A 24187-nucleotide genomic window follows, 5' to 3' on the forward strand; every position below is an offset into this window, starting at 1 on the left:
ACGTGACCGTAAAGTTTATATGGTCACTCATTTAGATGGCATTTAAATCAATAAAGAAAAACTCAATGACATTACATGAAAAAGGTTCTAATCTTGTACGGGTTGAAATACGAGGATCTCACAGTTACATTCTAACTTTATATCACTCAAATATAATTCAATAAAGCTACATCTTGATGAAATCGCTAATAAAAGTGAACTCTATTACTGGTGAATAAAACTCAAAATATCATGACCAAATATATTTAGATGCGAGGTCTGCAAGGTAACTTTACAATTTCTTTTCGAATTTGAAACAATCAACGCTACAAATTTGAATTTCGAATTTTAAAGAAGCTCACTGACCAGCAATTTCGGAACTAAAGTTTTTCAACAGAAAGGAGGATGGGTCAATTATACATAGTGCTGCAGACATTTTGGACTAACTAGTCATTGAGTTTTCACTTCTGTCGGCACTCCCGGAGTGCAACCCGTTGTTTTTTTTTATATTTGCAGCAGCAATGCGACTCGGCAGTAATGTTGCGCTGCAATACTGGAGCAGTAATATTGGTAGTCTGAATACGAACAGTGCCTTTAAAGATGCAAGTGAGACGAATGATGAATGCTCTGCACTATGTATTTAAGTCAGTATTTGGTATAATTAAATGCATAGTGCAGAAAAAAAACATAGTGCATTAATTATGTCTTAGTGTGAGTAGGTACCCACAATACAAACCTTGAGTTTACTGTAAGACTTACGGCCCGATTCGAACTTTAAGTTACGTCAAAATTTACGACAGGATACGATATGGATTAAATATGTCAGTGTTAAAAGTGACGTTTTTGTTTAAAGAAACGTCACTTTTGACACTGACATACCGTATCCTGTCGTAATATTTGACGTGTCTTAAAGTTCAAATCGGGCCGTTAGTATTTATAATGAGAAAACTAACAATAAGTATAGTTAGTTATCTAGTTACTCATGAAATGTTGTTCTTAATCTACCCAAACATAATCACAATTAATTATAATAACTAAATTGCGCATGCAAACCTCCATACAAACTTCAGCCCAAAGCACCCATAGGGTACATGTACCGTCATTTGCCGTCCGCATAGTTCGCTAATCGGCGAACTTACCCTGCTCCTTATTAGTTTAGTTTGGGTTATTATCAGATCAAATTGATAAGTCCCTTTGTGAAGCCGACTTGAAGGGATGATTCGGGGTGGTTGGTTATGATGGTACTTGCTTTGTACTTGTAAGGGAGAATGGTATAAGGTTCAGTTATCTTATCAACGAATGGTCGCAAATGTCTGTGTTTCTGCTCTAGAGCACAGGGTGCCTAGCCAAGATGCCAATCGTTTGCGCTACGACAACAAAACGCTATCTGTCTCCCTATCGCACTATATGTGTAATAGTGATAGAGAGACAGAAAGCGTTTCGTTGTCGTAGCGAAAACGATTGGCATTTTAGCTAGGCACCCTGTACTTTATATGTAGGTACGTTTTTTTCTATCTTTTTTACGATATGCAATATTTTTTTTTGTTTTAAAGGGATTTGATGTACAATTTCCATTCTGATAATTAACTATTCCATAAATAGAGATATATTTACCTAAATTGTTAATTGAAACTAACCTCAAGAATGGACTATACCTAATTACCTAATTAAAATGAGAGGACAGTCTACCGAAATCACTTAATTAACTATAAGACCTATTATGTACCTAAAAAAATAATTTAATTATGTATAAATATTTAAAATAAGACTCCTTAACTAAAAAAATATTTTAAAGTTAAGATTAGTAGTTAAGCTTAATATTTTACTGAAATAAACAGTTTAAATTTTTTTTTTTTTTTTTACTTTAAGTAAGTATTTTTTTTAAATGCACATTTATTTTACTTTCCTCGTATTCGAAATAAAAAGTAGAGTGTATAACTCGGGTGAAAAGTAAAATTTTAGTCTCTGACTATTAGCTTAGGTAGATGTCGCTAGGGCCTCCCTTAGGCTCATATATGGAGGAAATATTCGCTGTTACGGAAATATTACGGTCTTGGTAGCTCAGATGGAAGAGCACCGGGCTAGCGATCTGGCTCCAATTTCACCACGGTGACAGGTGCGACAATTGTAAAACATCACTGTTGCTGACGTCACAGGCATCCATGGGCTACGGTTACCGCTTAGCATCGGGCGGGCCGTATTCCTGTTTGCCACCATCATTGTATTATTAAAAAAAACTTTATTATATCGGAAAAAAACAGATATTTCTCTTGCTAAGTTTATGACAATTGTCACAAGAAACACTACAATTGTCACGAAATTCCGACATATAACTCATTACCTGTCAAGAATTACCTACAATTCTTCTAAATCTTGACAATTGTCAGAAACTTCGCAAAAGAAATATCTGTTTTTTTCCGATATAATACAGTTTTTTTTAAATAATACAATGATGGTGGCAAACAGGAATACGGCCCGCCCGATGGTAAGTGGTAACCGTAGCCCATGGATGCCTGTGACGTCAGCAACAGTGAGTTTACAATTGTCGCACCTGTCACCGTGGTGAAATTGGGGCCTGGTGGTCGTGGGTTCAAGTCCCACCCAAGACAGTGAATTTTTCCACTTTGAATTTGTTTCTAAGGTTAAAAAAGCATAGTTTGCAGAGGTTTCTGTTTGATACAAAATTAAAGATAATGATTATTTTTAACCGGGAACAACGTTCTAGAAGTGTGTATAAGAAGTACTTATTAACATTAACCACATAAGTTTACGACATATGGCTGTGGTTTATTAACAGTTTTATTTGAACAACTGACTCATAACACTTGTTACCAACAATAGTGTGGATGCAAATAACATTCTTTCAACTGTTTATTCAATAAGCTGAATTTAAATGTGTTTAGTATTAACTGAAATAGATTTCATATAAAATACCTCAACATACCTAACAAACTATCACATTATTATAAGTGTTATATAAGTTATAGGTCATTAACATAGGTCATTCATAACATAGGTATTAGGTAATGACTCATTACCTAATACCTATGTTATGAAATTTTAATGTTCACCTTAAAGTAATAAAATAAATTCGCGATAGGCTGTAAATGTGTGTAAATGAAAAGGCTGTAAATGTGATTTAATATGTGTTCAAAACGCGAATGTTTCAAATGTTATGATGATCAGTCAGTGAGGGAGTATGTTAGTAACAAAATTAAGGAGCTTTGACGTGCAATAGTTCTTAAACTACAAGTTCAAATTTAATGTTATTGAGAATGTATCTAAGAAATATTATGCCCTACATGTCACTGAAAAATCAGGATTCTAGCTTTAGCCAGCACAAAATTATAGGAGGTTGAAAATGGCTTGAATGGCTTCGAGAAATGGATGGTACGGCCGTGCCTAATTCTTTTGCTCAACTTGGCAGAGGCACTGCCGTGCCCCCAGATTATATTGTACATGTATTGTCTGCGTAGGTACGCCTGTGTGTTTGTGAAATGTTTTGAATATTCCGATTCCCGGGTTTGCCTTTGTCTAACTATGAATGCAACTTATGTCCCCATGTTTACCCCTTATATGTAACATAACAATAACTCCTGATAACAATGTTTACCTATTCATTATTAACCGGTAACACTAATTAATGAACTTCCGCCACAATTGGGTCACCGATAACAACAAAAAACATAACAGCCGTAAGAACCAATTGAAAACACTCGAATCTCTACCGTACACTCACGTGATAAAGTCTAAATTTGAACAGGGTTTACGATGGCTGTTACGACTTGTGGTGCCATATGTTTATTGAGATCGGATGTCGCTATGGCAGATAAATTTGGCGGTAGAAAAAACTATTGCGCGAGTTCTACGCCCTGAGGGTTCCGTACTATCATACACTTTTTCCAATAATTAAATATTATTCCTTAAGTTCCACTCACACTTTTTTATGATTTGTTTTTTCACCAGTTTTTATGATTTGGTTTTTTTTTCAATGTTTTAATCTTCTTCCTACCTAAGGTACCTAAATTGACGTTTCTTGCCTAAAAGCCTCCCTTAGGTAATACTCGTATTTATTGAGTTATTTCGGTATTTGTGGTTATAGCGGTAATAGAAATACACAGTAATATATGTATAAATTTGACAGACACCGACAGACATTGTAGTATTGGCGTGATCAAGTGATAACAAAAATACACCATTTAGATATACCTATTTCTGTTATCACTTCATCATATCATTTTGATGTCAAAATGTACAAAAATGGCCTCGTGGTTCCGTTTAACTCCCATCAGGTACGGAACCCTAAAATCCTTGTCCTGCGAATAGATATTCGACACGTGTGTGTGCTCATTAACGGTGTCTGTATGTCACACTTTATGGTAATTAGTATGGTGGAATAAAAGAGAAAACAAAACGTGTGAATAATTAGGATATACGGAAATAGAAACTATTGTAATGTTATGCCATTTTATTTAAACTTGTATGTACTTACCTACATTTTTTATTTGTAAATTTTACATGTAATGTCCTTGTCCTAATGTTTGAAAGAAGTAACTTTACACGAGCAAAAAACTATCAAAAAAAATTGGCTGTTTCATACAATACATATCGGCTTGATGTTTTCTGTGGGAGAGCCAAATTTTTTCCGCGATTTCGCGGTTGGTCTCATTGTAAAAGTTGTTCAGTGTGACCAATATATTCACATCGCAAAATATTGCCGGGATTAAAAAAACATCTCAGTATGCGACATGGAAAACGCTTCATAATGCGATGTCTATTAATTGTCCCAAGAGTCTTTACTAATCTTCTAAAGGCAGTCAATGAGGTTCCATCTTGTTTCCAACAAAGAATCTATTTTAATAATGTCCCGTCCAGGCGACACATTTCATCAAAACGCAGACAATGGACTTATCTTATATCTTCTAGACAATGCGCCCATATTGTTTGAGGCATAGATCTTTGCTCACTAGATAAAGCAGTAAGAATATTCATATTCAGCCCGGAATAACGGGGACTGTAACGAACATATCCATAGGCAAGCCGGGGCTAATTTGGCTTACATATTTCCTTTACAACTCTGCTGAAACGTCCAAAAACAGGCAAGCCGGTGGGAATCGGCTTTTATAGACGCACTGCCACTGGTGCTCCGAGGAATTATTCGTATTAATTCCTACCGCTTCTTTCCGCTATCGTTCTACGCGGCAACATTTCCATGTCCACCACTTAGATGGTTGGCAGTTCTCGACTGTGTGTAATCCAGTAACTTCCTAAGATGTGGAATAAACTTTCGCCCGCTGTATTTCCGGACCGAACGACCTCCAAACCTTAAGGAAAAGAGCGGTCTTCTCTGGTGTTGCAGTACACGTACCATGAGTCACTGACAATGACAGTGTCAAAACTGACATATACTCGTACGTCTACGTAATTTACTTTTTATACATCTCGCTTGTACTATTTTTTTATGATAAAGTAAAATACATTTTATAAATTACATAAAACTATAATATGTCAGTACGAGCGAGGTGCATATAACGCTTATGTCAGTGTCATACTGGTGGTAGCCACATAGGTGTCCATAAATGCTAGAGATAAAGATGCTGCTCAGGTCATAATAATGGCGTAAAATTCTTCACAGAGCATCTATGGGATGTAAATCTGTGGTTTTCCTCCTCGGGTCTTCAATGTCTTAAGTCACAGAATTAATTCGCTAAATTGCTTTCTTTTCCTTCGGCCATCTTGATTTTGTCCTCTCATTGTTTGTTGACCTCCGAAGAATGACTGTTATATTTAAATTATACGCTTACATATAAAGATTTGATTCTCGTTCAAATGGAATGAATTGTTTATGAGAACTGTTAGAATCACAATGATAATTTACAAACGAATATAAATTAGGTTAAAACTATTTTAAAACAGGTCACTCTCGTAAGTTTAATGATGATGATGATGTGTCCTCCCAGACGTATCCGTAAGTTTAATATACAGTGTGGAAAAATAAGTCGGGCCCTGGAGGGAAACTACCTTAAATCCTTAAGTTGGCTCATTTTACTTACAGGAGACGTTCCTTTATTTTTAAAATGAAACAAAACTGCATTCAAAGATTTTTCTTATTTTCTTTAATTTAGCTTGTCTAAAAATATTCTTGAGTACTAAATATTAAATTTTATGGATATTTTGTACGACAGACGAGTGTAAGCCCTAATGTTTCTTGGAGAAATGTTATCATTAATATTTAACTGTATCGACTACTAGAAAAAAATAGCGAGTGTTTATTTTTTGGAAGTTTTACTCGGTTCGATGCCCGGTCGAGACAAGCGAATTTTTAAAAACCTTTGAATGCAGTTTTGTTTCTTTTTAAAAATAAAGTAGTTTCCCTCCAGGGCCCGACTTATTTTTCCACACTGTATATTACGAGTATGGTAGAGTTCTGTAGTTAAAGGTTCGTGTGACTAAGTGCTCCCTGAATTAATTTACCAGGATACATACATACATACATATAATCCTCCTACCAATTAAGCAAAATACAAATTGAATTCTCAACTACAAGGTCAGGCCTGAAACGTTAAATTAAGGTACCGTTCGCATTCAGATTACACCAGCATTACTGCAGCAGTATTGTAGCGCGACATTACTGCTCACTGCAGTGCCTGCAGTACTGCCGCAAATTTTAAAAATCCGGACAGTAACATCTTCTTTGACATTTGCGGCAGTAATGCAGTCGGCAGTAGTGTCACACTGCAGTACTGCAGTCGACTGCATTGAGGCACCAAACGTCAAAAAGGTCAGCGAGAAATTTACAGGTATGAAATTTGACGTTTCCTACAGTAATAAATAAATAAATAAAAAGATATTTATTTACCAACACAATTTAGAAGTTTCTGTGTAGTAAAATGGATGGGACTCAGCGAGACCGCTGATTTTCAGTTCCCAACCAAAAAACTTAAAGCTAATTCTTAATTAAGTTATTTAATAACTACCTAACCTAACTAACTAACTAACCAGTCGAATAGTTCGCTGCCTAGGCGATGTTGTTGGACAGGTTATCAAGTATGTTATCGACAGCAGCAGTATTGTGTAACAATCGATGTTGCTGCCATGCTGCCCAGTTTTTTTACATTTGCGTAGCAATGCAGTCGGCAGTAATGTCGCGCTGCAATACTGCAGCAGTCATTACTGCCGGTGTCGTTTGAATCCGGACGGTACCTTTACGAGTAGGTACAGCCGAGTCTGATATTGAGATAAATTGATTCCTGGCTTTAATTTAGTTCAAGGACTTATTTCCCTGAGTGCTGCCGAAAGGCTCTCTAATCTGCCGTTTTAGGAGCTTGCTGGATACCGGCGGCCATACAAATAATAGGGATAAAAATATGATTTTTTTGTAGAGAAAAATACAAAAGATTTTAGTTTTAATAAGAACTTATCGCCTTATCCAATGAAAATATACTTAAATGTTGAATTTTGTAGTTATATTGACTAATGAAAATGAAATCCAAGTTTTCCAAGAATATCACTACAATTCACTGCAAAGCAGGTAATTACTAGACATGGTTATGCGTATATATTACTTTACATTGTTTGGGTAGGTTTTGTCACTACTGTCAAGAACTGAAGGAAAATTTGAAATTAAGACACCTAAGTCCTAAGGCTTCCCTCGATGTTACTTTTTTATTTTATATAATATATATTATTATAATAACGTACGACTCTCTAGGGAGAAAAAGCATACAGTTATAAACATAAATCACTGTTAATTACATATTTATTCACTATATGGTCATTCACACGTCATTTAATTTTATTGCAATGAGGTTTAAATAAGATACTTTCTTTTCATACGAATAAGTACATAATTATTTTTTATTAAGTACTAACAGTGCACAGTGCACAGACGCTATTAAAAAAAGCCATAACATAAATCAATTTCTTGGCAAATATCTGTTATTCTACTTTCTGAATATATTACAAGCTTGCAATAAATAAGTAAGAAATATTTTAACAACCATGCTTCGGTGACTGTAGAATTTATAATTGAAAATTATATTTTTTGTTAGGCACAACTACTAATAACCAAGCAACCACGATATGCCTACACAGATATTAAGTCTACAGCTCTCTTATGAATACACCAAGGGCTAAACAGCTTTATTATACATATATCCTTGTGTGATAAACGCAATACTTAAAATATAATAACTCAATAACTATTGTTCACAGGTGTGTCACTTTAGTTTGAAATATGTGGTGCACCTATACCCGAAGAACCCAAGACCGATACCACTAATGAGATGGACGGACCAGGTCAAATCAGTGGATGGGTTGGCACACGAATGTGCCAGGATTCCAGGAAGGCAGCCAACGGAGAGGAATATTGGCGGCGGGTTGTGCAGCTCGTCACCAATCGCTAAAATGGTGACAACGATCACTATGTCAAGTGTGAAACTACAAAAAATAACAGTCGAATGGTAGGTATTTATGAGTACTTTTGACAGAGAAATTGACAGATGCAGAGGGACATTAACGCCGCTGCAGTAACATTCGAATGTCACCTGTTTTCCTACGGCAGTTGGTAGACGCGACGAGTAAAATAATTATTTATTTTTAAATTATGAACACTTTTGTATGAGGAAGCGGTTTCGTCGGCCACCTTGTTAATTTATACGCAGCGTCGGTGGGTTAGCTCTAAATTGTAATTTGCCGAAAGTGCCGTCTTCTGAGATGCCAGATAATGTGCCAACGCGAGCCAAAGGGAAGGAATTCGTTTAAGGCTGCTTTGTTCTGTAAAATAATTGTCCTGATATTGACAGTCCAACAGTCTCTAAAGGTGATATTTTCCGCTATTGATAAAGTTGTTATTGATCACTATACTCTGTATCTTTAGGTATTTAAATAAAAGTAAACAAATAATTTGTACATTTTCGGGTAGTTATCACATTTATGGTTAACCAACCAAATACAAAACCACCTGGATCACTGAACGACCTGACTTTAACTTACATTATTTGATCATGTATTGTTTTCATCTACCCTCAACTGGCTTAAGAAGCCATTTGAGGCTAGAGTTTGTTTACTTTTATTTAAATACCTAAAGATACAGACTATAAACGTTTTGATTTGCTAAAATAACATTTTATGTGTTAAACCTCTAGCGCGGCATTACAAAATTTGACGTTTGCGATTTGCGCGCAGTAGTACAGTTGAGAATTTTATTTTAGCCAATCAAAACTTTGAGTGAGCAATCACAACTTTATTTTTGTAGCGGGAAATTGTGTGTGCGGTAATACTCAAGAAGAGATAACTGTCCGTGATAAGTGTCAGATGTCAGTCATTCTCCATTATATTCGTTTTTACGTTTTTCGAAGTCAAATGTCAAAAAAAGCTTCGTCTATATATTTTCCTTCAATGCCTCCCACCGATGATGTACCTGCGGGGCGGCGCCATTTTGAGATTATTCGGTGGCCTGACTCGGCGCCCGGGGCGGTGAATTTGATCAAATGACATATCTACACAGATATAGGAGAAATAGAAGGGATTCGTTTAATAAGACTGAGGAGAGAACTAGGTATGAAGCAAAACCTTACGTTAAATAAACTCATCCCCAAAATATTTACAAATCATTTTTTCCTAAATAAAGAAGGACAAAACATGTTCGAAAAGTATTTAGTAACCTAGTACGGCACATAGTAGGTACGAAATGACAATGGCCTTATGTAGTGTGTGTGTTTTCCATGAAAGCAATAGCTAATATTACATAATGTCACTTATTTTTATTACTTAATAAAAGAAAAGAAATGTAAAATAAGAAATGATAATGCAAATAACACTATACATAAATAACACGTACATGCACTTATATAATTATGTTAAGGCTATGCTTGTGTGTGGGTGAGGCATAGAACACACACTACACTTAAACTGTGATAATAGTTGGAAAGACGAATAGCAACCAATCTCAAGTCACTTTGCACTTTATTCAGAAAAAATAAAATCAAATTTCTCATGTCTTCTATACTTACCAAATGAACTACTCGAGGTCTTATCCAGATTTTATTTCTAGTCTATTGTGATCGACAGAAGGTGACGGAAAATAATCATAATTGCAAAAGCAAGGGTTACCCGTTTATGCCCACGATTCTTCCTAGTGCTTGACATGCTAATGCCCAATAGATGACACCCTGTTGTCACCTCCCTTGACAATGATTTAAGGTACCGCTCGGATTCGGACTATACCAACATTACTGCTGCAGTATTGCAGCGTGACTGCTGCCTACTGCATTGCTGCCGCAAAATCGATGCCGGGCCACATCGACAGTGTATACCTAGTCAGAATCCCAGCCGTACCTTTACGTTTAAAATTACATATTCTGTGACACGAGCGAAACGAGATGTTCAAAAAAGAGAGAATTTATAGTAGGTATACGAGTAGGTTTTTTATGCTCATTTTTTATGCTCCTTCCACGACTTCTGACATCGATGTACGTAACCAAGTTTGCAGGTGGCTGTTGACGCGGCGGTTTGTCGGCCATCTTTATCCCCCAGGAATTGTATTTCCCTTTCCGGTTTGTTACAATTCTGTTTTTATTGACAGGTGCTTTATGGCATTGTGATTTTATTACAATCTATAGAATCGTGAAGAAAATTTAATAATAAAATCTGCATTGTAAATAACATGAGATGTTTTTATTTATATTTTTGTTTATAACATTTTCGTACCATCACGCTCCGCGATTGTTGCGCCATTTAGGGTCCTAGCTAAATTGGTTGTTCAATACTTACGCTATAGAATTTCCAATTTAGCAAGAACCCTAAATGGCATAACAATCCCGTGTGGATTTGTGAAATAGTACAGTCACAATCTGAGATGAAAAACATTATAATTCATTTTAATTTTTAACAAGCAGAAACGTCTGCCCAGATACATCCACCCATGCCATGCCCAGAGGCCGTGAGTTCAAGTCTCACCCAAGACAGTAATATTTTCACTTTTAAATTTATTCTAAGAATAATTCATGATCATTTTTTTATATACCAGCAATGAGTATTTCTTATTTTAAAAGAGTACTTGTTATGACTGTTTCTTCCAATTTTCATTGACACATTTTCAACGAATTGTCAATAGGGTTTGACTATCACCGTGCGTAAATATTTAACTCTGTCTGTTACCTTGTCGCTCAAACTCTGAATCGATGTTGCTGCCCGGATTTTCGACATTTGCAGCAGCAAGGCAGTCGACAGCAATGTCACGCCGCAATACTACAGCAGGGCTAATGCAGTCTGAATTCGAACGGTACCTTTACACAGTTCGAGTTTGTCGCCTAGAACTTACCCCAGACAAGAACCCCGTACCGTGTAAACGGGGCCGCAGAGGGTAATACGACGCAGGTGGAAAAGCTGAATGGGAACACAATTAACCCAAATCCCGGGACAAAGGCCGTTGTTACGCGCTTCCCATTTACTTTCTTTGTTTATTAAGATTAAGGACATGGTTTTTAGAGCTCCGCACAAAACTGTTCGCAGAACTCTTATGAGATCACTTCGGTCTTGCAAATTGGTTAAATGCGTTTTTCTCAAAGACCGTTTGATGTAGGTACCTAAAACATTTTTAAGGAAAAATAAAGGATCGATATAATTATATAGAGTAGAGAGGAAAGAGAAGAGTTGTGAAATGTATGGTGTACCTATAATACATTCTACGAGTTTTCTCCTTCTGCACCTACAGACTCTATAAGGATCGGTATAGGTACCTTAGGGTGGAAGGCGATCTATTTTTGTTACTAGGAAACAATATAATTATTTTATGAAAATATTTTGATTTGTATTTTAAAACACTACTAATACGAATGAAAAATTAACCAATGACTCCAGCGCCCAGGACTGGGACCGAACCAGCGTCTTCTGCATTCGCTACAGATGCCTCAATCCCTCGGCCACCCTGCACGGCGGTAAGAGCGAATTTTCTCAAATATATTATGCAACCTTTTAAAAGCTTACGGCGCCCTTTGGCCAACTCTAAATACGCTGGCCTGAGTACTTGAAGCCTTGGTCACTTCTTTCGTATATGACATCTATTTTTAATTAACCCCTGACGCAAAACGAAGGGTGTTAATATGTTTCACGTCAATGTCTGTCTGCCTGTCTGTCTGCGGCATCGTAGGTCTCCAACGGATTGGCCGATTTCGATGCGGTTTTTTTTACGTAAAAGCGAATTTTCTTACGATGGTTCTTAGCTATGCTTCATAGAAATCGATCCAGCAGTGTGAAGAGAATCAGCTCTTTTCCAAAATGAGGTAAAGTATTTTTGGCATCAAATGGATTTTGTTGTCATATTATAGCGTAGGGGTTTTTTTTAACTTTTAATTTAATAGTTATTTCAGCTTATGATCTATTGCTGTGTTGGTTTGCATATGCATATATTGAAGTTCTTACCACATAAAACTATACCTAACCACATCGTTTTTCCACTACACACGGTAGTCTGTAACCGACAGCGGTTACATTTTATTACCGTTTGCGAAACTATGATACCGCCCAAACGGATCTATACTATGTTGCAACTATAATTATGTTGCAAAATGCGGGTTTGATTTAAAAGGAATACCTGCGTTGGGAAAGTATCGGTTATATCGTAACTATCAAGTAGAACAGGACAGGAGTATCTGAATTTTAGGAAATAGATCTTTTTTATTGTGCGATTTCATATAATTTACCTACTGTGTAGCTCAGTCGCATAACATAATATGAACGAGACACACTACATAATTAACAATTCAAGTGGTTAATAAACTTAAATATTATTTGAAAAGTGACATGTAAATGTTACCGTAAAAACCCGTCTTACTTTTAAAGCGATAACGCGTTTTCTATAGTCACAACTATATAGTTTCATCGCCTCTCTTACCAAGGCACTTCGAAAATTAGTTTTGGCTTGAAAATTCCAGTTAAAACTAGTTTTCACGGCAGAAAAAAACAAATCACTATCACCTTATAAAACAAAGTCCCCCGCTGCGTCATTCTGTTTGTGTGTTTGTATGTTCGCGATAAACTCAAAAGCTATTGAACGGATTTTAATGCGGTTTTCACCTATCAATAGAGTGATTCTCAGGTTTAGGTGTATAATTTGTTAACCAGTGCAAAGCGGGTCGCTAATAATAATTGTAAAATGCCCTGTAAACATAACAGCACATGCATAGGAACCATGCCGTTAGATTAGGTATTAGGTATGTAGTGAGCCTGAATCTATTAGCCCCCCATGCCCCACGGCTTATTCGATTGCCCGGTAACAAGATTCGACACCCGGTCGGGGCCCTAAACTAAATCCCGTCACGGAGTATTGGAGCTGACGGGATCTGGTTACGGCCGTAGTCAAATTGGTATTAAGGCGCGGTGCCAGACCGATTTGTGGATTTCGAAGTTGTCAACTGCCAATGATTTTCAAATTGACGTTAGATACAGTTAAGGATTTTAATTTCGGATCCATTTTGCACCTTGTCACAGTGATAATAGTATGAGGTCTCTGGCGACTTTCATATTGATTGTTGCCGTGACAAGGTACGAAATGGGTCATAAATTATATCTTCGACCGTATTACAGTTAAGAGCAAACTGACAGAATAGTACCTAGCATAGTAGACTGTGAAGAAATTGATGTCAATTGAAAGTATATTAAGTATATTTAGATATTAGATGAGATTTAGATTGAGATATTACCTACTACATAGTCTACATACTGTATTAAGTTAAGGCAGTAATGCAGGTACTATAGGCGATTTTAATGCACATATTTATATTTGGTTTAGATCCACGAGTGTACCAGCCGCTACTACGTGCCCCTTTTCGAAATAGACTGACAAACAACAATAACCCAGTGGTCCAATCGCGCAAAACGCAAACACAAAGTCCCTGACTCATAGCTTTTGAAACCACGCAAAACGCCAACAAAACAACATTTCCGGCCTAGGCCAGAAAGGCTCATCTTCATAACAATCTCGTGCTGACATAATGCTTTTTTGTAACGAAGGTTGAACACGCTTGAAATTATAACAGAAAGCTTATTAAGGTGCTTTGGGGTAATTTCGACATTGTTTAGGTGAGTGGAGTGTAAGTACCATGTTCATAGTAAAACGTGAAGTAAAATATTTTTATTGTGTGCTGTGTTTAGTTTACATAATAGTTTGCAATTCTTGTAGCTTATAATCTAATCCACCAAACCCTACATTGTTGGTATACCTACACACATTAGGAAAAAATATTTCTAATTCAATTATTATCACCTTAATAGTTTCATAAAATCATAAAGTAACAATAATAGTAATAGTATAGTAGGTATAATAGTATTTATAAAACAAAATGATCCTCTTAGAAATGCATAATATTTAATATAATATCAAGTCTAAAAATGTTTCGATATAGTTTTAGATTAATTAGAAAACTCAGTTAAGCTGTAATAACAATTGTTAAGCTGCCGTTGATGGCGTTGATATTAGATGTCATTTTCCGAAATGTGTTGAGATTTACGTCCTTAAACTTACCTATCTGGCAGCTTGTTTAATATTTAGGAGGCAAACTACTAGTGAAATCGCCTGGTAATAAAACACCAGAGGGGTTGCAAACTAGGCTCGGAACCGGTTTTATCTTCAAATACAAAAAATACCGGTATTATTACGTTCTTGTTCGTTCTTTGATTTATTATTTAATTTTTAATGGAACAATCTAATAATACGAAGTTGTTAACTAAATACATAATTCAGTCTTACGTAAAGAGCGTTTTAAAATAATTTCAAACAATATTGGGCTATTTCGGGTTTTACAAGAAAACCGGTTCCGAGGACTAGTTGCAATTGCGTTGCCGTAATGTTTGAAGGTCGTATCGGTCCGGGAAAAATATGATTTTCAAATGGATTATTTTTTAATTGACCCCAACACACCTCAAATGCGGAAGCAGCCCAAAAATAATTACACAGAGGCTTCGCGTGATTCCCGAACGTTACCGAATGCATTGGCGGACAAACTAACTGTACACCAACTTAAAAAACAAACGGCAAAAAATGGAACTAAAATATTCCATACTTTTTCTCAGTTACGCGTAGACAGTGGCGCCAAATGGGGAGAATGGGGAAAAATGATTGTAATTTCCGGTGGAGATGGGGTTTTTTAATTTATTTAAATTGTCAAGGGACGTGTAGGTTAGTAAAGGTTAGTTGGTATATAAGTAACGTATAAAGATAATAGTAAGGGGATGTGTATTTGTAGTTTACAAGCTAGTTTATATGTAAGTACGAGTATAAACTAGCCATGTAGATACAAGGCGCTAATGTGCTTTTGTTCTAGATACAGACAATGGATTGATTTCTGAGCCATTTCGCACCTTGTCACAGTGACATTGAAAATCCTTGACAGTGACTTTTTACAAATAGACATATCAAATAATATTTCACATATCGCAATCATAAAAACCCCAATAAAAATCATAGAAAATATCACATCCATCTACAAATATGCCATTTTTTTCTTCCTACTTACAACCATCTAATAACAGAAATGACAAAAGAAAATACATTAAACCTTTTCCTCAGTCGTCCTCGCACGTTATCTGAAAAACAATACCAAGTACACGACCCTTGCCGTAAATCTTCCCTGTCAAATGATTGTCACATTCGCCCCTGTCTGCGAGATCACGCTCACTCAATAGTGCATCAAAATATCGCACAGGCACTACATTGACGCTTTTGTACTGATTTTGTAAATGTATATGTAAATGAGGCTCCTCCCGCGAACTTACATTTGACATCAAAAGATATAAATAAATATTATAGGACATTATTACACAAATTGACTAAGTCCCACGGTAAGCTCAATAAAGCTTGTGTTGTGGGTACTTAGACCACGATATACAGTGGATTTCATTTATTACGACTTTGGTTGTAGCGACCATTCGGCTATAGCGACGTAAAATCCAAGTCCCATGAATTTAAAGCATATTTTAGTACAAGACTCATGTGGATATAGCGACTTCGGGTGTAGCGCCGAATTCGGGTGTTGCGACGGTTTTTAATGAACCATTTGTAACAAGTTCTTAGAAATCCCATGCAGATATTGCGACCGGAGTCGGTCGTCAAAGGACAATAGAGCTTTACTTTCTTATCTTTTGTTTACATCGACAGATGGTTAGCAAACGTGGTGACCTTTTGTTTATAGGTAGATATTGACTATTTAGATTCACTCGTTCGAAACGTACAAACAGCAATACTCCTAACTGGACCTTATGCCTTTTGTAATAAGGTCCACCGATGCACAGTGAACAGTGTGAGAGATGGTACACACGTTTCGGATTTAAATTTATACATATATATCTTTATCTTTTTACCTTTGCCTATAACTACTTCCGGATATAACGACGAAATTTCGGTGGTCCCTTCATCGTCGTTATATCCGAAATCCACTGTATATAGATAATATAGAAATATTTATAAATACCTAAATACATAGAAAACACCCATGACTCAGGAACAAATATCCGTGCTCATCACACGAATAAATGCCCTTACCAGGAATTGAACCTAGGACCATAGGCTTCACAGCAGGATCATTACCCACTAGGCCAAACAGGTCGTCTAAAAAATATCTTAGTGACGTTATTTTATTCTCAATAGCCCGTGTTTGCATGCAAGCGTGCAAATATATAATATATATTTGTCAATTGAAATAACAAAAAAATAATTAAAACAAATATAAAATGTATAATTGAAATAATTGTAAGTGAAATAAGTTAACAAAAAAATAATCAAAATATTGTCTGAAAAATAGTTCCGTATACTGGATGAAATGGAGCTTATATCACTTGTATGGGAGTTCTAAATTTTAGCCCAAAAACTTCAACTAACTCACGCGGCATTTCGACGAGTACCCGTGCCATGAGTCACTGACAGTGTCAAAACTGACATATACGCCAACGTCTACGTAATTTACTTTCTATACATCTCGCTCGCACTAATAAGCGAGTACGAGCGAGATGCATAGAAAGTAAGCTACGTTCTCGATAGCGTTTATATCAGTGCCAAATTGGTGGTTATAGCCACAGAGGTGAACGATGACGCGCCGCGCGTTCAAAGGGCTAGGTAGGGACCCCACAAAACCGATAGCAGCCGTCAAGACTTAATACTTATATTAATAGTCCTAACGCGAAATCTACAGTTGGATGTCTATGCCCTCAATAAAGGACGCAATTAGCTAAAAGCTTTTTTTGTGACATATGTTTTATTGATGGCAGATGGAGAAGAAAATAGGAAACATGCGAGATTGCGGCATTGCGATACAACGACGAAATACCGCCAGCATCCTTGATACAATCTGTTATTAAGCTTGTTATTTTTAGTTTATTACCGTATTTAGTTTAGTTTATCTCTGTACCTTTATATCTTTTATGTAAATACAGAGTTAAAATATAAATAAATCTACTATTAGAAGTTAAATTACATTTTTTGTTCAAAATTTTATATGAAACGAAAAAATTGAAAAATTTACGCTTCCGGCAGGACTTGAACCCGCATCCGAAATTAGTATTTTTAGTTCAATCAGAAATCAGTTGAAATATACGAATGAATACAACTGTCGATGAGGAAATAGGAAATTAGTCGATCATTATATGTAGGTAAGTAGTTTACTAAACTTATGAAGGAGGTACTTACCCATAAAATCCCATTAGATTAAAAATATATACCTTAACAGACATTATAAATTAATATTGACCTAAATTTTCAAACGAATTGTAATGTTACTTCACCCCATAAATTTCCTCGAGGGGAAACCCATAAGTAAATAATTTTCGATTACTTATCGGTGTTTATTTAATATGGTTGATTAATCAATTTATAGCCTAATGCGATTGGTGTCCGACCGCGTGGAAAATGTATTATTATAATGTGATCAAATGATTTAATTTTAACCGCATTCTATATTTCTTTTTGACTTTATTGCAAGATAAGTACAGAAAAGTAGAAACTGTGGACTTATTAATAATATATTATCTAGTAATCAACTATGGGCTTAAATATTTCGACATTTTGTAAGTTTTCAAGACAATAAAGAACATTAAAGTCCATCTAAGCTAACTTTTCATCGATTTTAACAGAACAATGTGAGGGAGTGTCATTTTAATCGTCATTCTTCTTCTTCTTCCTCGCGTTGTCCCGGCATTTTGCCACGGCTCACGGGAGCCTGGGGCCCGCTTGACAACTAACCCCAAGAATTGACGTAGGCACTAGTTTTTACGAAAGCGACTGCCATCTGACCTTCCAACCCAGAGGGAAAACTAGGCCTTATTGGGATTAGTCCGGTTTCCTCACGATGTTTTGCTTCACCGAAAAGCAACTGGAAAATATCAAATGATATTTCGTACATAAGTTCCGAAAAACCCGCGACCTCCGGATTGAAAGTCGCACGCTCTTACCGCTAGGCCACCAGCGCTTCTTTATTTTAATCGTCATTATCGCTGATATTTTACATTAATTATGACATGGCCGCACTTTGTCATTACAAATGAAGAGTTAGCTTGGTCCGACTCTATGAATTTGTAATTTAGTGCAAGAATACAGTAAACAATTGACTGACTTATCTAACAACAGATGTTACGGCTGTTATGTTTATGCTTGAAACAGCACAATTCCTTTAATTTGTCCTCAAGTGTAGTGGCACTGGCAAATAGTAGCATTCCGGGCAACGACGACGCAATTCCGGTGTTTACACCTGGGAGCATTTTAACTACCTACCCTAACGGATTCTACCACGCGATGACAACAGTATTTGACCTGTTTTAAACCGATTTGAAAAAAAGTAGGATCTTAAGTCGTCGATACTTTACAAAAATCTTTAATTCAGATCACAATCCGCCATTTTAAAATTTTGGTCAACCGTCTTATAAAACACGTTTAAGATGAAACAACAACGAAACAACGAAAAATAAGTGATTCAACACAAAAATAAAATAAGAATCATGTTTACATCATCTATACAAACGTGAGATTGACGTGACAACTGGTGTTGCCATGTCCGCATAGTTCCATTTTATATAATTTCTAGAATTTCTTGTAGCACTTTACGCCATGGTTCGTAAAGTACCCCATAGTGTTTTAAACATATTTAATGTTAAACTATAACAGCTGGCAGGTTGACTGTTAGAGAATGCCTCATAGCATTAAGTCCGCTTTTTGTACGATTGTATTTTCTTCGTGCAATAAAGATTAAATAAATAAACAGTAGCCCTCTATCCATCTCTCGTGTACTTAGAGATGCAAACCTTACGACTCGTCCCTTGACTAATATTCCTTTAATTTTCAAACAGCATTATGCTGGCGGGGATGAGTCCAACGTAAGCCAGAGCAACGGATGAGGTCCGTTGTATTATCATAACATCCAGTATTTAAGTAATTGTAGTGGAGACTGAGGAGACTTGACACTGACTAAAACTTTTTATTTTATTTTATACTACGTCGGTGGCAAACAAACATACGGCCCGACTAATGGTAAGCAGTCTCCGTAGCCTATGGAATGGGCGCCTGCAATTCTAGAGGTGTTACATCCGCGTTGCCGACCATAACACATCGCACCCTCATTGAGCTCTGGCAACCTTACTCACCGGCAGGAACACAACACTATGAGTATGAGTAGGGTCTAGTGTTATTTGGCTACGGTTTTCTGTAACTTTCACCACTTTACAGGTAAGAGACAGAAAGACGACGCGATTCGGGAAATGAATTAGAGATTAACTAGATACGATATGTGACGTCCCACGGGTAAAGGTACCTTATGGCGGTTGGCGCTTACGCTATTATTAACGCCGCTCCAATATTATTGCGACGTAAGCGCCGGCCGTTATAAGGTACCGTTTTCGTAGAACGTCACATATCTTCACTATTTCATATCTAGTGAATCTCTAATTCATTTCCCGAATCGCGGCGTCGGCCGCCATAAGGTACCTTTTGCAGTGGAACGTCAATATGTCGATCGAGTCGGTCGATCTTTAATTCATTTCCCGAATCGAGCCGAGAATTACTTTCACATTAACTTAATACCTATAATATTAAGTAGGATTGTTTACCTGTGCGTTCGCCGCTCCTCGTCACAATAGCAATGCCCTGTATGTTTGTCGGCCCCTCATAATTTGTATATTAAATTACTCTCGGCCCAACAGAGGCTTTAAACTAAATTAATGTGCTGCACGAACAATACACTGAAATAATTACTGCAGTTTCGTCTCATTAAAGTTATTTACGGTTGAACTATGATTATTAATTTGAAACTTAGATGTATTTGGGTGTAAAGTTGAACTAAAGTTCTATTAACCTCTGTCACCTCCGTTTGAATCCTCAAAGACTAAAAGCTTTATAATTTTGATTTTGAAAAGGATGCCCAATAAGTCCCCCTTCGTTACTAAAAAATCTTTCTTTTTAGGGTTCCGTACCCAAAGGGTAAAAACGGGACCCTATTACTAAGACCACGCTGTCCGTCCGTCCGTCCGTCTGTCACCAGGCTGTATCTCGTGATCTGTGATAGCTAGACAGCTGAAATTTTCACAGATGATGTATTTCTGTTGCCGCTATAACAACAAATACTAAAAACAGAATAAAATAAAGATTTAAGTGGGGCTCCCATACAACAAACGTGATTTTTGACCGTTTTTATAGATAATGGTACGGAACCCTTCGTTTGCGAGTCCGACTCGCACTTGGCCGGTTTTTTTAATTGTAAATGTACTAGTATTAATAATATTAAATATTATTCTTATCTCTAAAATGTTTAGACGTGTAATGTATCTGTGCATACTTACTTATACGAAATAAATGAATATGAATACCGTAGTATTATTTTTACCCGGGACACTTATAACAAAAATATCTAACACACGCCATAAAACAGTTTTCCCATAACGCGGAACGTAAGAAATTTCAATTTGCGTCTGACAGACACTATACTTTCGCCATCCATCCCATGACATGGTGAAAAGGGAGGAAAGGGGGTAAAGTGGGAGGGGAAGGGGGGTGTTCCAAGAGACAGAACAAAGAATTTTGCGGAGGTACTCGTCATTATTGTTGAAATTGTTTACAATTCGGTATCTATTTGTTGTTTGACAATTCAGTATCTATTTATACTTATTTGCTGTTTTGCTATAAATGGTAACAGAATGAAGGGCTTGGTAGAAAAGATAGCATTTATTACTGTTGTAATGACATGTCAATGAAATGACATTCAATGCGATATAATTCTATTTGGAGATGTTTTTAGTCAAATAGATCTCGTGTCATACAATACCCTTTATGGAAGCCCAAAATGGTCTGTTTTTTGCTGAAAACTTGTAAGATGCCTATGTGAATCTAGTCGTATATGGACGCTTCGACACTAATATGTCTGTACCTAATTAGGGTATACCTACTACCAAAGAGAATAGATAGTATAGAGGGCTATAGCCATAGTAAATTTTGTAGTCGCGGTACATTTACTGCCATCTATCGACACACGATTAAAGCTTAAAATAAAATTGAAAATGTATAAATTAATCAAAATATGTATTTTATTGTTGCATACTGACCATGTTCTTTCACTGATATGTATTAAAATTGTTAAATATCAAACGGTGCCGTCAACGCCATCTAGCCGAGAATAGGCCAAAGGTATGGCGCCATCTATTCGAGAATGACTTTTTCTTGATTTCCGAGGCACGTTTTTTTCTTAGACTTTATTTATCATATACGGAGTTACATATATCTTTGCTACTACCTAGCCAAACGGGCTACGATTTTAGCAGTCTATACTGTATTGTATTGTGTAAATTTTATAATTTCATATTTAACGTCGGTCGTCATTAACAATACGACATAATTTTATCCACATCAACTTATAAAATAAATTTGAACTATGAAATGTTATGGCGAATTGATAACTTGCTTCTTTTAAAATGAAATAAATATTCAAATTAGTTTAGAATTGGGTTAGATGATACACTACAAGATAAACTTTATTAGGGCGTAAAAGGCATCTATGTATGACAATTTACGAAGAGACCTATATAATTATTATTGGAAAAACCCCAATATCTGTGATACCTACAGCATATCTGAGATAAATAGTCTCTGTGTGTCCTTAATGTAACTAAAAATAGACACCGTAAAACCACCCATTTATAGTCCAAAATCATCCAACTGTAGTCTAAAACTAACTCGAATATCTTCGTTCAGGGGTGAATATTATTTGAATGACACTCGGCCCGATTCGAACTTTAAGATATACATCAGTTCATGGTATAATAATATACTCCGCCTGGTACTCCATTCCGAGATTCGCGTATGACCTAACTGACACGCGCCTACGTCATCATGCTGTTTACAGGTTCTCAAACTTTGAAATGTGGGAGAATTTTAACCAACGGTGAAAATTATTTTAACGGCATTAATTTTAAGTTATTCATGTAGAAACATAGTAAAACAAAACAAATCTAATGTATTAAATTAAACTTTATTTATCTATACAAGACAAACGTTTAAAAAACTAATTCACAGTTACACATTAATTACCAAGCTTACGACGTGAAAAGTTTGGAAAACACTGCGACTGCTGACACTGAGCGAGAAGGAAATAACAATTAACACGCGTTCGACAAGGATGACGGTCAGGGCATGAAGTTATCTAGATCCGAATTGTCAAATGTGCACAGCGCTATCCTGTGTTGCCAGTAGTATAAACAGAATTACCCGAAAGTCTGAAATTTCTTTCGTGAATCGGAAGATATTGCTAACGAGTAATTAAAAATGACGTGTTATTGTAAAATTTAAGCTAAAATACATATAAATGAAAATTATAAAATTATAAAGAAATATTTTAACTTATTAACCATAGGTATAATGTACCCATGTAACATGTTATGTTGAAATAAAGTGGCAATGTTATTGTGACGTAGGCCCGTGTCACTCTGGGAATGGAAAACCATGTTTTATTAGACCATGCATCAGTTAATACATCTAGAAACGATATGGATTAGATATGTCAGTGTCAAATGTGACGTTTCTTCAAACAAAAACGTCACTTTTGACACTGACACATCTAATCCATATCGTTTCTAGATCTATTAACTGACATAATATCTTAAAATTCGAATCCGACAGACTGTTCTAACGCAAAATAATTTCACAAATGGAAGTAAAAACTCATAAAAAACTGAAAACATCTTTGTTATTGGCGTATTATAATAATTAGTTAATTACGTATGGATCATTGTTGTTATTATAGTTGAGTGGTTTTACGGTGAGTACCTAAATAAGCTGGTTGATTTCCAAAGCCTACATTCTGACGTCACGATGAGAGCGAAGATTGATTGTGAGCCGCATTATTCTGCGGGCTGTATTCTCTTATTGGGATCATGTGGGACCAGTCAATATCACTCAATGTCGCAACTAGGGTTGTCACGGGGTCCCTTTGTTTCCCATGAAGTTTTAAGTCATAATGTATTGTTTGTCATATTATCGTTAGTCATAAAACTGAAACCGTTAACTTTTCAGGATTTACGTAAGGTTATTCTATAGATAGGTTAGGTTAGGTTTGTTTTATGGCAATCCTGAAAAATTACGCGGTTCTGAGAAAAACCAATTATGACTAACGAAAATTCGGACAAACAATACATTATGACTTAAAACTATTTGGGAAACAATAGAGACCCGGTTGTCACACGAGAAAAGTATTTGTTTTTGGTATTTTATGTCTATTATTTGTCGTCGTAACTCGCTTGTACCAAGCAATTTATTTTTGCCCTTTTAGATTTAAGTCGAAATAAAATAAAGCTAATCTCGCATTTTATTTACTTAAATTCTATCTTTAGAATTGTGTGGAATGCATAATATATGCATACTTATTAGACCACAATGTGACTTTTGATACTTGTAGTGGTGTTCCTAGGCTTCAAACCTGATATTGCCAGGCTGAAAAGTGGTTCCGTTACCACTAACCCCTTGAATTTTCCCCTTCTCTTTCACACTTCATTGATTCTAGTTCTTCAAGATTCAAGAATCAGAAGTCAAACTGCGTTCTAATAATTAAATAATTATCCATACAACACAGTTCTACAGATCTTAATATACCTATCAAAGCAAAACAACGAGGAAACGCACCAATTCAATCAAATTATGTTGTGTATTGACAACCCTAGCAAATATTTGCGTACAATCCATCAC

The 24187-nt window shown here is 36.1% G+C and overlaps 1 long non-coding RNA gene across 1 annotated transcript in view; it reads right to left on the reverse strand.

Annotated features, from left to right (window-relative positions):
• LOC134797458 (uncharacterized) overlaps positions 1–24187 on the reverse strand; it is a 482950-nt gene that overhangs the window by 174358 nt on the left and 284405 nt on the right. Inside the window, exon 2 of the long non-coding RNA XR_010145083.1 lies at positions 15761–15887. This is a non-coding gene — a long non-coding RNA (uncharacterized LOC134797458). The remainder of the gene's footprint in view (positions 1–15760; positions 15888–24187) is intronic.

The sequence above is a fragment of the Cydia splendana genome, chromosome 15 (genome assembly GCF_910591565.1).
Source record: "Cydia splendana chromosome 15, ilCydSple1.2, whole genome shotgun sequence".
NCBI lineage: Eukaryota > Metazoa > Arthropoda > Insecta > Lepidoptera > Tortricidae > Cydia > Cydia splendana.